Source organism: Pocillopora verrucosa, chromosome 14 (assembly GCF_036669915.1).
Source record: "Pocillopora verrucosa isolate sample1 chromosome 14, ASM3666991v2, whole genome shotgun sequence".
Lineage (NCBI taxonomy): Eukaryota > Metazoa > Cnidaria > Anthozoa > Scleractinia > Pocilloporidae > Pocillopora > Pocillopora verrucosa.
The window spans coordinates 21790787-21804927 of NC_089325.1; the positions used below are offsets into that span (position 1 = coordinate 21790787).

General features: G+C 35.7%; 1 pseudogene; it reads right to left on the bottom strand.

The window, feature by feature from the left end:
* LOC131795916 (roundabout homolog 1-like) overlaps positions 1-12612 on the bottom strand; it is a 120756-nt pseudogene extending 108144 nt beyond the window's left edge.
* Between the last annotated feature and the right edge of the window lie 1529 nt (positions 12613-14141).

Sequence of the window (14141 nt, forward strand, 5' to 3'; positions counted from 1 at the left end):
TAACATAGATTTTTCCATAGAAATCAAAACACAAATGCAACAAACTAAGCATTCAGTAACAGGAGTTTTTTGTTCTAATCTTGACCCTCATTTAAAATGTTTTTTGGTTATGGATGGATTTGTTCTGCAATAGTTTCCATCTATAACTAGTTAAAAATTAAAGATTCCAATGACACATACTGCATGTGCTATCCAATGTTTAGAAATGCCATGTTTGAGTTTAAACCTGTCTCTCTTGAGCACTAAAATCCCCTTTTACACAGAAAAGTTTTTTCTCGCACAAAGGGCAAAGGCTCTGCTTAGAAATTCTATTGACATGTACCAGTAAATAGAAGAAGATAAAGGAAAAGATCAGTTTCCTTATCTTTAGAAGATCCTCTTTGAACTATTTACACTTAATTTTCTTAGCAACAGTTTGGTGCAGTAAGTATTCTCCTACAGTGTAAGTATAACATCCATTGTAAGAGGAGGACATTTTGGAGTTTGAATAATAGCATTTGTAGGTTAGAAAAATCCACTTTCTAACCCAGATTAAATATGCCAACAAAACAACCTCTTGCTCTCTAAGAAAAACAAATTAACTGTGTTTGCTCCAATCAGTCAAGAAAAAAATATTTAATTTTCCACCTGGAAAATATTTCTTCCATAACTAAAACTGATTCAAAATTTCTCTTTCAAAATATTATCATCGGCAACAGGGGTGTAATTAAAAAATGGCTTATCTTTATGGTGATGTCCAAGTTACATTCATCAAATTAAATATGATAAGCATTTGCCAATAAACAACTTCCAAAGAGCATAAAAGGATAGTTATTGCCTTGTAGAATTTTCAGGATATAGTTCATAATCTTTTGTACTATTCTCACAGAAGTATTTCTAGGAAACATCTATGGCTTTTTCTAGGAGGAGAGTAGTTAGAGAAATGCAATCATTTCAAGGAAACTTTATAAAATGACGTTGGGTTCATATTTTATTGTAGTAACATTTTGTAATAATAAAAGATTATAATAATAAGATTATTATCCGTTGTCGCTCGGAAAGTTTTTCCGCAAAAGTTCTTACCGGCTCAACCACAACCGTTTGCATTAATTTTTAGCTCTCTGTTGGTCGATTTTGGTCAACCGTACGTTTCTCGGTTTAAGCTATCCGTTTTAGGACTTTGGTCAACCGTTTAATGTTTCGAGCCACCCGTTTTTAATTTTGGTCAACCGTTTAACAGTGTTAGCTGTCCGTTTTTGGACTTTGGTAAACCGTTTAACGTTTCGTGCTATCCGTTTTTATTTTTGGTCAACCGTTTTAGGGCCTAAGCTATCCGTTTTTGGACTTTGGTCAACCGTTTAAATTTTTTGCCATCCGTTTAAGCGGTCATGGAAACCGTTTAAACGCTTGAGCTAGCCGTTTAGTATCCGTTTAAAACCGTTTCTCTAGACCGTTTAACGGCAAAGCGTTAGTGTCCGTTTTCCCATGGAGGGTCACAAATGATATCCAATGAGTTTTGTGAATGATGAAGAAAGTAAATTTTTAATTTTGAGTTACAACAGTTTTCAATGAGTTGTTTTGAATGTTTGACCTGAAAATATTTACGAAATCTAGGACATTATCTGTTGTAGGAATTTGTTTCCTTTGGAAATAACCTTTTAAGGTTCACTAGCTCTTGAATAACAGTTGCTCAATTCATTTACATGTACATGCAGCTATATGATTAGTGTAGTCTCTAACTACTCTCCTCCTAGAAAAAGCCATAGATGTTTCCTAGAAATACTTCTGTGAGAATAGTACAAAAGATTATGAACTATATCCTGAAAATTCTACAAGGCAATAACTATCCTTTTATGCTCTTTGGAAGTTGTTTATTGGCAAATGCTTATCATATTTAATTTGATGAATGTAACTTGGACATCACCATAAAGATAAGCCATTTTTTAATTACACCCCTGTTGCCGATGATAATATTTTGAAAGAGAAATTTTGAATCAGTTTTAGTTATGGAAGAAATATTTTCCAGGTGGAAAATTGAATATTTTTTTCTTGACTGATTGGAGCAAACACAGTTAATTTGTTTTTCTTAGAGAGCAAGAGGTTGTTTTGTTGGCATATTTAATCTGGGTTAGAAAGTGGATTTTTCTAACCTACAAATGCTATTATTCAAACTCCAAAATGTCCTCCTCTTACAATGGATGTTATACTTACACTGTAGGAGAATACTTACTGCACCAAACTGTTGCTAAGAAAATTAAGTGTAAATAGTTCAAAGAGGATCTTCTAAAGATAAGGAAACTGATCTTTTCCTTTATCTTCTTCTATTTACTGGTACATGTCAATAGAATTTCTAAGCAGAGCCTTTGCCCTTTGTGCGAGAAAAAACTTTTCTGTGTAAAAGGGGATTTTAGTGCTCAAGAGAGACAGGTTTAAACTCAAACATGGCATTTCTAAACATTGGATAGCACATGCAGTATGTGTCATTGGAATCTTTAATTTTTAACTAGTTATAGATGGAAACTATTGCAGAACAAATCCATCCATAACCAAAAAACATTTTAAATGAGGGTCAAGATTAGAACAAAAAACTCCTGTTACTGAATGTTTAGTTTGTTGCATTTGTGTTTTGATTTCTATGGAAAAATCTATGTTAAGAATATGTAGTGTGTTCATTTCTGTTCCCATAACATTTCATTCCTTGCACCAAAGTGTGGCAAAGGTTTCCCTTAGTCAGTGCTTTAGAGCTTTGTTGTTGTAGAGTTATTCCCTTAGCAAACCAAGAGCTAACTTTTTACAAAAGAATCAGCTGTCCTTGTGGGATGGATTTTAAGAAACCAAGGTTAGGAGAATACACAGCCCCTTTGAGCTTGTGTTTACACCAGTATCCACCTGAGGCTTTGCACTGTGCACCCACTTGATAATTAACTTCTTATGACCTCTTTATCAACTTGCTGAGGTCATATTCCATGGTGATGGAACCTTTGGAATAAAGGGGGTACATGTAAGTAGTTTAGGGGAATATCATTATTATTATTATTTTATACTATGCAGAGATGTTCTTGTAACATGCCAAGTAGTTTAGGGGAATATTATTATTATTATTACTATTATTACAATTATAATTGCTATTGCTTTTGTTTTATGTGTCCTTTGATGACCAGTTTTGGATGTTTTTTAGTGCCTTATGTCTGCAATAAATTTTAAGGGAAATTATTATAAATACATCTAATGATTGATGTTCCTTCTTTGATTGCTAAATTTGTTTGTTGGGTTAACAGAAGGATGAGGTTGTTTTTATTGTCCTTTGAGTTAATTCATAGCGTATTATCATTAACATACTGATACTCAAGGTTAGTGGTACTTCATTAGCAAAGAAGTCCAACCAACCCAATGAAAGTAGGCCAAATGTGCATTTTAATACCAATTTGGTAAAGACAGTCTTTCGTTAGGTGAGTGTCATTAAAGTTTCTTTTCTAATGGAGACTGATTTTCTTCACAGATTCCAACCCTACAGATTCTCTATTTGAAAGAAGGAAGGAAGGAAGGTATTCCAAGGCCTTAATGCCATCACTGAGCAATATGACTTTTCAAACTAAGGAAGGAGAAAGGGATAAATGTTCCAAGAGGGTGTTACCATGCAGTGATGACAACAGAAAAAAGGTTAATTTTCATTAATGGAGGCAGGTAAGGATAGGTAGGTTGAGACAAAGATTTTTCATTACAAGTGGGATAGAGCCTTGGAATTTTGGACCAAGGAGACCACAGAACTGACGTGGCAAGTATCTTAGAGCAAGTTGATAGTGATGGATGGGTCTTATTGAGCATTACAAAACAGCATCACTATGGAATGTGGAGAGACTGGAAATGGAGGCAACTTGAGGAGAAAGACTTTTTGTAATTTTAAATAAAATCAGTAAAGGAAAGCTATTTGGCACAGTGTAATACTAATAATTAAATACCTAACAGGTCATGCGTTCACTCTAACAGTTTCAATTGGGTTTTGAAGCATGCCTAATTCAAGTTATATCCAAAATTTCGCAGCTCCAAATTGTGAATAGTACCTAGACATGGCCAGAGAACATCAATAGAGAATGTGACCTCTTAAGCATGTTCACATCAGACCCATGAATTTGTCCACAAAACCTCCTATGGAGTTGTTTAGTTCCAGAGTTTCATATCCGGTGCATTTCCAGAGCAGTAAAATTTTAAAAAATGACACAAACATTTAAATTGCAAAGAATTTATTTGAAATCTTTATGTTTACAGCAACTCATATAAAAAAGAAATCTTACCAACCATTATGAGTGAATGGGTGAATAAAATAGCCTTGACTCCTCGATCTGGTGTCAACTGCTTTATTTTATTCAGAAGTATATAAGGGCAAATTTGAAGGACAGAGTTACTTTCTGTAATCTGTCAAATAGTATTGAACAGTTAGAGCCAAATAGTTGCAAATGAGTAAAAGGATAGAATGGATTTATTGTATATTAGTGCAGTGTAGTCTACTTTATATTTCACAAATTCCAAAAATCAGTATTTTACCTGAAGTTATTTACTTGAATTATTTGTACTGAAGATGTTTATTTCCATGGAGTGTTGCATGTTCAAGTACAACTGAAGGAGTTTTTTTTTAACTACCCATTTGTTTGTTAGATGAGCAATTTAAGCCTGAATTTTGAGTTAGATTAATTACGGTTTGCACATGTGGTTAGAAAAAATATTTAGCACCATGACTCCTGCTTAAATGACACAAAAAAAGTGTTTATTTGTTCCAAACACGTACAGTGTATCCTATTTATCAAGATGATTTTGTCAACAAAAGATATCATAGCAGGAAAAAGGTAACCAAAATTTATATGAAACATTAAAAAAGGAACAACTAGAGTGATTTTACTCAACCCATGAAACAGTATGTAAACAAACCTGTATGACACCAGCATGCATGTTTGATTGTTGGTTCTCCCCATGTTGTGTGTGGAAAACATGACATAAACCAAAAATTTTGTAATGCACAGTCGTTTATGACCAATTTCACCGGTTGGATAAAATCACTCTTCATATTCATCTACAATATCTTTTTGAGAAAGAAACTGTGACAAAGCCTTGACTTAGTATTAGCATGAATAATAGTTATTGCTCAATTGTCTTCTTTCGTGATGCATGTTAATAGTGACAAGAAAGTAATGCTTGTTAATATTGTCATCTGTTAAAAATTTGATTAAATCTGAATTACTTAAGTTTTCTTTTCTTTTCTTTTCTCATATAAGCATACTGCTTTTTGGGCAGATGTCTCTCTGGAATGAGATCCTTTTGGAATGGCTTCCTTTGCACTCGACTCTTTAAATATTCTGTTGCAATGTTTTATCTGACAGTGATAGAACCCGTAGTCCTCTATGTATATGTACACTTTGCTTGTCAAGCAAAGATAAATCAATAGTTTGCCGTCAATATATGCACATGCATCTTTGTATACAGCGACTTCTGGGAAAATTTCCATTTGTCTGAAAACTTTTTTTTAACGCTAAATTGACTTAAATTCCAAGGGTGTGAGTAATATACAGACCGGTCTCAACAATAAGAACATCACAGTGGTGAAACATAGCATCAAAACTTGCAGACTGATAAATATTTCATAGGGAAGGCTACATTCTCTTTTCCAGCGATAAAAATCTCCTCAGGCTCGGTGATATTTGTCCAATAATCTCTAGGCTTTGTGCTGGGATTCTACAATGTACCGCTAAAATTATTGACTTCACCCGAGGGTAACCTTCCGATACCTACCCCCATCCCAACATTCTTTTACGCGAATAAAGGGTGCAATTCCGGCGATCTAACTTGCAAATGCAGTATACCTGTTCATTCCCATGCATTTCCATGTTTTAAGCGCATTCGAAAATCAAAACAATCAAATAGCTCGTACCCTGCATATGTAATGTATTCCAACTTGACATATCCAATATTAACCGCTATTTTCCATTTTTCATTGAATTGTTACAATTTATCCAGCAAGTAGAATATATCCCAACATGCCAAATCCAATCTTCACCCTAATTTTCCATTTTCTGAACCAACGTACGAGTGGATAATATCATAACTTTTCCATATCCAATCTTTATTCCGATTTGTTCAAATAACTCTAGAAAAACGGGGTAAACCGTGACAATTCTTTTCACGAGTGGTTAATATCATGACTTGCAATGTCCAATCTGTCCCTGATTTTCCATTTGTTCAACGAATTCTAGAAAACGGGATAAGTTTTGACAATTCATCATGCAAGTGGAATATAACCTAAGTTGTGATGTCAAATCTTTACCCAGATTTTCCTGTTTTAATAGATTAGTTCTAGAAAAAGGGGGTAAACTCTGAGAATTCATAATACCCTTAGCTCACATATGCTATCTTTACTCCGAGTTTCCAATTTTGCCAAATCAAATCTTTAGCCCTAATTTTCCATTTTTTTCGTTTATTAGAGACAAGTAAGATAAAATCTGACAATTAATCCCACATGTGGGATACATCCTAGCTTTTCATAATCAATCTTCACCCCGATTTTCCGTTTGTTGAGTCAATTCTGGAAAAATGGGGTAAAATCTGAGTACTCATCCCGTCAATGGAATACATCCTAACTTGACATATTCAATCGTTGTCCCGCTTTTTTGCATTTTTCCAAGAATTCTGTAAAAATGGGGTAAAATCAGACAATTCATCCTACAAGTGAAACATATCCCAACTTGTGGTTTGTAATCTTTACCCGATTTTCCATTATTTTCAGAGAATTCTAGAAAAAAAATTCATCTCATAAAAAGAATATATCCCAACATGCCAAATGAATTTTTCAATGAATTCTGAAAACGGGCTAAATTGTGTCCATTTATCTTAAAATTGGAATAAATTATAACGCGGAACATCCCTCATTTTCGGTTTTTTTCTAATTAATTCCAGAGAATCGGTGTAAATTCTGAGAATTCATCCCGTATGTGGAATGCATTCTAAGTTTCCATATCCAGTCTTCAACCCGATCTTCCATTTTTATTTCAATGAGTTCCAGAAAAACGGGGTAAGTTATGAGAATTCATACCGTAAGTGGAATATATCCTAAGTTGTCATATTCAATCTTTGCCCCGATTTTCCATTTTTTGACGAATTAATTCCAAAAAAACAGGGTAAACTCTCAGAATTCATGCTACAAGTGGATATTACCAGAAGTTCCCGAATGCCATCTTTGCTCAGATTTTCCATTTTTTTCGTGAATTCTAGAGAAGCGGGACAATTTCTTAGAATACATCCCGCAAGTGGAATATAACCTACTTTGTCATGTCAAATCTTTCCTGATTTTCCATTTTTTAGTGAATTAATTCCAGAAAAACAGGGTAAACTCTGAGAATTCATGCTACAAGTGGATAGAACCTGTAGTTCCCATATGCCATCTTTACTCTGATTTTTCAATTTTTTTCAAGGAATTATGGAAAAACGGGCCATATTTTAGTAAATTATCCTCCAACTGGAACATGTCCTATTGACCTGCCACATCTAATCTAGTTTACCCCGATTTTCCATTTTTTTTCAATGATTATAGAAAAACGGGATTCATTCTAAAAAGTCATCCTCCAAGTAGAATTTATCCTACTGACTTGCCTTCCATTTTTTTTCAATAAATTCTATCAAAACGGGGTAAATTCTGAGAGAACATGTTACAAGTAGATAACACCTTTAGTTCCCATATGCCATCTTTACCCCAATTTTCCATTTCTTTTTTCAGCGATAAATTCTACGATTAGCACTAATCGTTAGCCCCCAAAATAAGGCAACGCACAATAACTTAATATGTATTTAGACGTTTTCTATAACGCCCGCTTTCAGTTATTATTAACTTCCATGGAAATTAAAAACTTAGGCACACCAACGTGCTATGTAATATACTGTTCCCCGTTAATTGTAGTCATTCTCTAAAGAAGTCTCAATTAGACACGAAACGCGTCGGAAATAAACGAGGAGCTTACAATTACAAGAAGAGTTTCTTTGTGCGGCTCGCTAGTCTTACTTAAAAATGAAAAAAAGAGGAAAAAATACAAATTTTATAAAAAAGTTTCTTTTCTCAATGAATTCTAGAAAAGCGGGATGAATTCTGAGAATTCGTCCTTCAAGTGGAATAAATCCTAGGTTGCCAAATCCAATCTTTAATCCGATTTTGCATTTTTTTCTTTTTTTTCAATGAATTCTAGAGTTACGGGGTAAATTTTGAGAATTTGGCCCGCAAGTAGCTAATACCGTAAGTTCCCATATGCCATCTTCACCCCAATTTTCCATTTGATCAGTGAATTTTAGAAAAAAAAGAGGTAAATTGTGGATAATACCCGAAGTTCCCATATGCTATCTTTACCCCGATTTCCCATTTTTTTTCTGAAAATTCTATAGAATAACGGGGTAAAATCTGAGAATTCATCCTTCAAATGGAATAGATCCTAGGTTGTCATATCCAATTTTCAACCTGATTTTCAATGCTTTTTTCTCATCGAATTCTAGATATACGGGATAAATTCTGCGAGTTCATCCCGCAAGTGATAGCAATATGCTAAGTTCCCATATGCCATCTTTACCCCGATTTTCCATTTGATCAGTGAATTCGAGAAAAACGGGGTATATTCTAAGCATTCATACTACAAGTGAATAGTACCCTAAGTTCTCACATGCTATCTTCAACCCGATTTTCCATTTTTTTTTTCAATGAATTGTAGAAAAACGAGGCGAATTCTGCGAACTCATCCCGCAAGTGATTGCAATACGCTAAGTTCCCATATGCCATCTTTACCCCGATTTTCCATTTGATAAGTGAATTCGAGAAAAACGGGGTAAATTCTAAGCATTCATGCTACAAGTGAATAATACCCGAAGTTCCCATATGCTATTTTTACTCCGATTTTCCATTTTTTTCAGTGAATTTGACAAAAAACAGGGTAAAATCTGAAAAGTTATTCTCCAAATGGAATAGATCTCAAGTTGCCATATCCAATCTTCAACCCGATTTTCCATTTTTTTCCAATGAATTCTAGAAAAACGGGATAAATTCTGTGAAATTCATCCTTTAGGTGGATTCTATCCTATTGACTTGCCATAGCCACCTTTAGCCCCATTTTCGATTTAATCATTGTGTGAATTTGTCATAAATAGGGTAAAATAGGACAAATCCACCCAAAAGTGCCATAAATCCTACAATAATTTAGAAACAGTACTAAAAAAAAACCAGCTAAAATCAGCGGAACCGCAATAAAATCACAATCTACTACTTCAATGTTTTTAACGGAGGGCTTAGTGCGATACGGCAAAAACCAACAGTACTCAAAATAAACAACTGAAGGCCAAACTTCTGTGATTGAAGGAAGACTTCGTGACGCAGACAGATAATCACAACTTGGACTTCTCAGTCGATCTCACCTCCGGCAGATCAGGTGAAGTGTCAAAAATATATATATGTTATGTGCCGGCTGGGAGGTCCGTATGGTGAAAAACTGTGACCGAGGTCTTGAAAATACTGAAAAAAAAAATCATAAGAACATTTGAAAAACAACGGAACTAGTTTGGCAAGGACTGTCACGACAATGTTTTCTTCAAAATCAGTCAACGATCTAACGGAAAGTATTATTCACTCTCATCGACGATTCATTCATGTACGAAGATTTACCTCTGTTCATTAAGTAAACGGCGAGGAAAGTAATTGTGAGTAAATTCAATTTTTTTATTTTGAAGTTGTGAGAGTTTGCTCGTTTGTTTGCTGCAATGGCGTGTGTAAATCTGGTCTTTCCTTCACAAAAACTAAATTCGAACGGCACGCTCCAACGAGACACAAGGGAATTTAATGCGGCCTTTTCTCGAAAAATTCCTTCAGTTTCTGTTGTGTAATTTACGGTACAAATGTCCAAATTGAACGGAATTGGAAAGACTCACCGGGAGCCTATATTTGTTGCAGAACTTAAATTAAAACTTTGCTCGCTCTTTCTCTACTAACAATTTTCTCGAGAAAATTCAGATATTAAATTTATGAAAGTTCCATCGTTCAGTTTAACTGTAACCAAATACCTCACGTTTTAACTTTCTGGGTACTTTTTGTGAATGATTAAAATTAATTGCAGACGGTTTTTAGGCCGCTTGTCAACCAACGTAATGACACTATTGTTTATACAAATTCATTCTGAAACCAATATTTTTCTGTCAACCAAAGTGATTTGAGAGAGAGAAAAGAGAGGATTTATAAGTTATTTATCGGCTTGAGGTAATGACCGACTTGTTTGCTTTAAAATACTGCCCAGCCGGAAAACGAGGTATATTTATGAAAAAATGACAACGAAAGTTGGGATGTACTCGGCGACTCACGAAAGCGTTACTGTGGCCCGTGGGCAGAGATAGGAAAATACTGACCGGGTAAAGAACCAATCAGATTGCAGGATTCGTTACCGTGCCCTCTAAAAAAACAATAAATAATTTTATGTCGACGAACCATAATCTATGATCTTCAACTATTAAAGAAAATAAAGCAATTGTGATATGACGCCACATTGTGCTTTTGTCTTAGCTTGTGGCTAAAATGTTGTCATTGAAGTCGCAAGTCGAGCAATGAAGACTGTAAATAAAGCAAGGCTGCAAATAAAACGTGAACAATAACGCATCCTTTGGTCGAAAGTCGCTTTGTTATTCACGCGCAGCAAATTGTTCTTCCTAGTTTAGGTTATGACAACGATGCGATCACTCTGCGTTAACGAACGATTGAACTTCAAGGAAAGCAATATGAGAGGCCAATGATCCGGTTCGCAGTGATCATGCGAACAGCATGTTTTCCTGAGATCAGTTACCGGAAAATACTGGTCAAATTTTCCACTTATCCCGACCCCCTTGAATGAGTACTTTTGCTTGAAGACATAACTACAACGGCGTCTCTTAACCAGTCCCAAGCCGCGTGTCGCTCGATAGATCGCAGGATATGATTGGCCACTGTATCACATTACGTCAGAGGACATATCTGCAATAAGAGGACATAAGTGCAACGGTACAACCGCTCGACCCAGGAGGGCCCTGGGGACCAGTGCGTCCAGGTATACCGGGAGGACCTGGTGGGCCTTGAGGTCCCACAAAACGAAATGAAAATAAATAAATGAATAAATATAAAAATATAATGAATTTTGAATGACAGAGGCGAAACAAAATTTGCATCCAAGTAAGAAACAGAGTGAATACTTCTTTTGAAGAATGTTTTTGCCGCTCTTTACAACTTACGATTCTTTAATATTTAGTTTGGTACAGCAACATCCAGTTTAAGTTTATCTATCACTGAAACTATCGCTAATCAAACTACCGATATCACTGAGTGGTATGGTGTGCATTGACGTTATTTGATTTCGTGTTTCAGCGCAGTACACATTCTTTGGGTCTCTTTTCCTCAGGCATTTTAAGGGAGCGAGAGAAGCAGTTACCATGGTTATTGTGACGTTCCTATACACAGTTTCATAAAGCAAGACTTTTACTTACCCTCAGAAACATATGCTTTTGTTGGTATTAATAATGGTAGCGATCTATTAAGTGTTATGTATAGTTGTTTCATGCTAATCCGGTGTACCTTTTCTCTGAAACTGCATTACTCAGTAATGGTGGTCGAACCACCAGGGTATTAAGGAACCTCTTACCCTCAACGCAAACAACATTTCCCTTACTTCTTTTCACGGTCGAATTTTATGGAATGAAGAAAAGAAGAAAGGAAAAAATTAATTTAATCAATTACTACTCAAAGCCAATTTAGGCAATAGGCGTAGATACTTACAACGTTTAACCTTATAAGTCGTAAAAATAGTTAACTCTAAAAGCAAATCTTAATGGAAAAATTAATTGTCAGCCGTAAATTACCAAAATTTTAACCGTTAGCCGTACAAGCCATCACCCCATTGAGACCCTCTCATAAAACGGTTTACCAGAAAAAAACAATATTGAATATGACAAATGATTTAAGTCAAACGAAAAAAGAAAGATGAAGAAGTAAGGAATGAGACATTGAGGAAGTTGCCGAGATTTGATGGACAAAGAGGCGTCTTCCGTTGTCGCTAAAACGAGTCATCAATTACATATTTCTCTCTCATTTGTCAACTGCTACAATTCTGAATGACACGGCGAGTAAGTGATTAACATTGGATTTTTTTCCCGGTGAAAGCTCTCTTTAGAGGTTTTTTTGTATCAATTCCAGTCATTAAATTTGGTAGGTCGTTTAAAAGATTAATAAAAGGGTCTATTGGCATTTGAAAAAAAGGAAGGATAACAGAGTAAAACTTACCCCTCGCTGACCATTCAAATTCGCGCAAACACTGCTACATTTGTGGCACATGGATGGTCGCTCAACAGCTCTTTGGACGCGACCAGTTTCTTTCTCCAGTGATCCACTTGGACGAAAATGTGCAGATGTCGGCGCAACAGAAAAGGATCGGAAATCTGGTACGGAGAGTTTTTAAGCAGTGAATTTCGCTCAAGTGTTGTCAAACGCGAATCTAATCGATGCAGAGAATAGCAAGTGAAACCAAGTGAGCCTAACGTCAGAATTAAATTGACTGAAAAGCCAAACATAAGAACGTGAGAATTCTTATTTGCTTTGGACTCCATCCTCAGTCTGCGCCTTCCCTTAGCAACAGCCTGGCTGAGGGCTAACGCTGAATGGCGAACTGATAGATAACTTTTTTGTTTTAGTGTCTGAACCGAAATCCAATAGAATGAAGAAATTATATTTAGGTGACACGTATTCGTTTCAGTTTGAGCATTTATTTCCGTCCTATTATGTCGTGCAAATGAGCAAATAAACAGATTGTACGTAAAATTTGATATTATTGTCTGATAAGAGTAATGGCCTCCTAAATGAGACGAAGGTCGTTTTCGTTTTCCTTAAAACAAGTCAAGTGATTTTGGAATCAAACAAGTAAATCATTGTATGACCACTTCACGCTTTTAACGCGTGATATGTCACGCACTTGAGTTTGCAACCTCGTGTACAAGCATAAGAGGATGTACAAGAAGATCAAGTCAGCTTGCATACTGTGAAGCTCGATAACTTTGCGTGAGTCATATCTTACAGTTTGGCGATGTTTTCATGTAATCGAGAAACAAATTTCAGTGTCGCAAGATAACTCAAATTTCTCTAGGAGCCTATTGTTTTTTTAGAACAGGAAAGTAACAGCAAAGTTATTTCAATCTTTCTTTACTACTCACGTATAATTTAACGCTAAAGCGTAATTATTTACAGTTTCATTTCATTTCCTGTTTTACAACTGTTTACGTTGACACTAAATTATAATCTGTCACTGAACATTGTAGAGGCCATTAACTACGATTTAGTTGTAACTGCATTGACGAAAGTTCTTACGACTGAACTTCGCGCAAAGTTTGTTGAATGTTCAAAATTTCGATCAACATCCGTTCTGCGGATAGTATCAGCTTTGGAAACATGATAAACTAACTATATTATTAGCTGTGCTTTAGCATGAGGGTAGCCCAGCGGAAGGGAGGGGAGCAAAGGGTCCTGATCCAATTTTAAGCACGAATTTTAGAAAAATCGACGCTTCACATGTACTTTAAGCAGCATGCGTCATTTAATAGGGGAAAACTTCAAAGCTCTCCTCTCATGTGCGAGGTTTTGAGGAAATCTTGAGGTTTTCACGAAATAAAAGAAAAAAGAAAAGCTCATGGTTCACATGTATTTCAGGGGGTAGATCACGCCTCACACTTTATCAAAAATTCACGACTCAGGCTCGCCTTTCTATAAAATTCACGGCGCATCACCCTTTGCCTCTCTCTAACAAAATCGCGCCTCTCGGACACCTTGACGAAGACCGTTTAACTTTTCGTAACAAACAAATAAATCTGGCGAGAGTCACACCATAAATGAGAAAGTCAAGATGTTCGATTAGAAAAGAGAAGAGGACATCCTTTCGGATCATCAAATACATTCAGTTAGCCAAATGTAACCGACCGTAAACTATAGGGAAGCCCATCTTATTCGGTTTTAGAAGCTGCAGGAGAATTTTCCATGCTTACACTCATGACTGTCTAACTGCTGGGAGAGCAGTTAATTCAAAACTGAAGAATTGGCGCAGAATTTCCCTAACTTTGCAAGCCCTCAGCAATATTGCACGAGTTCG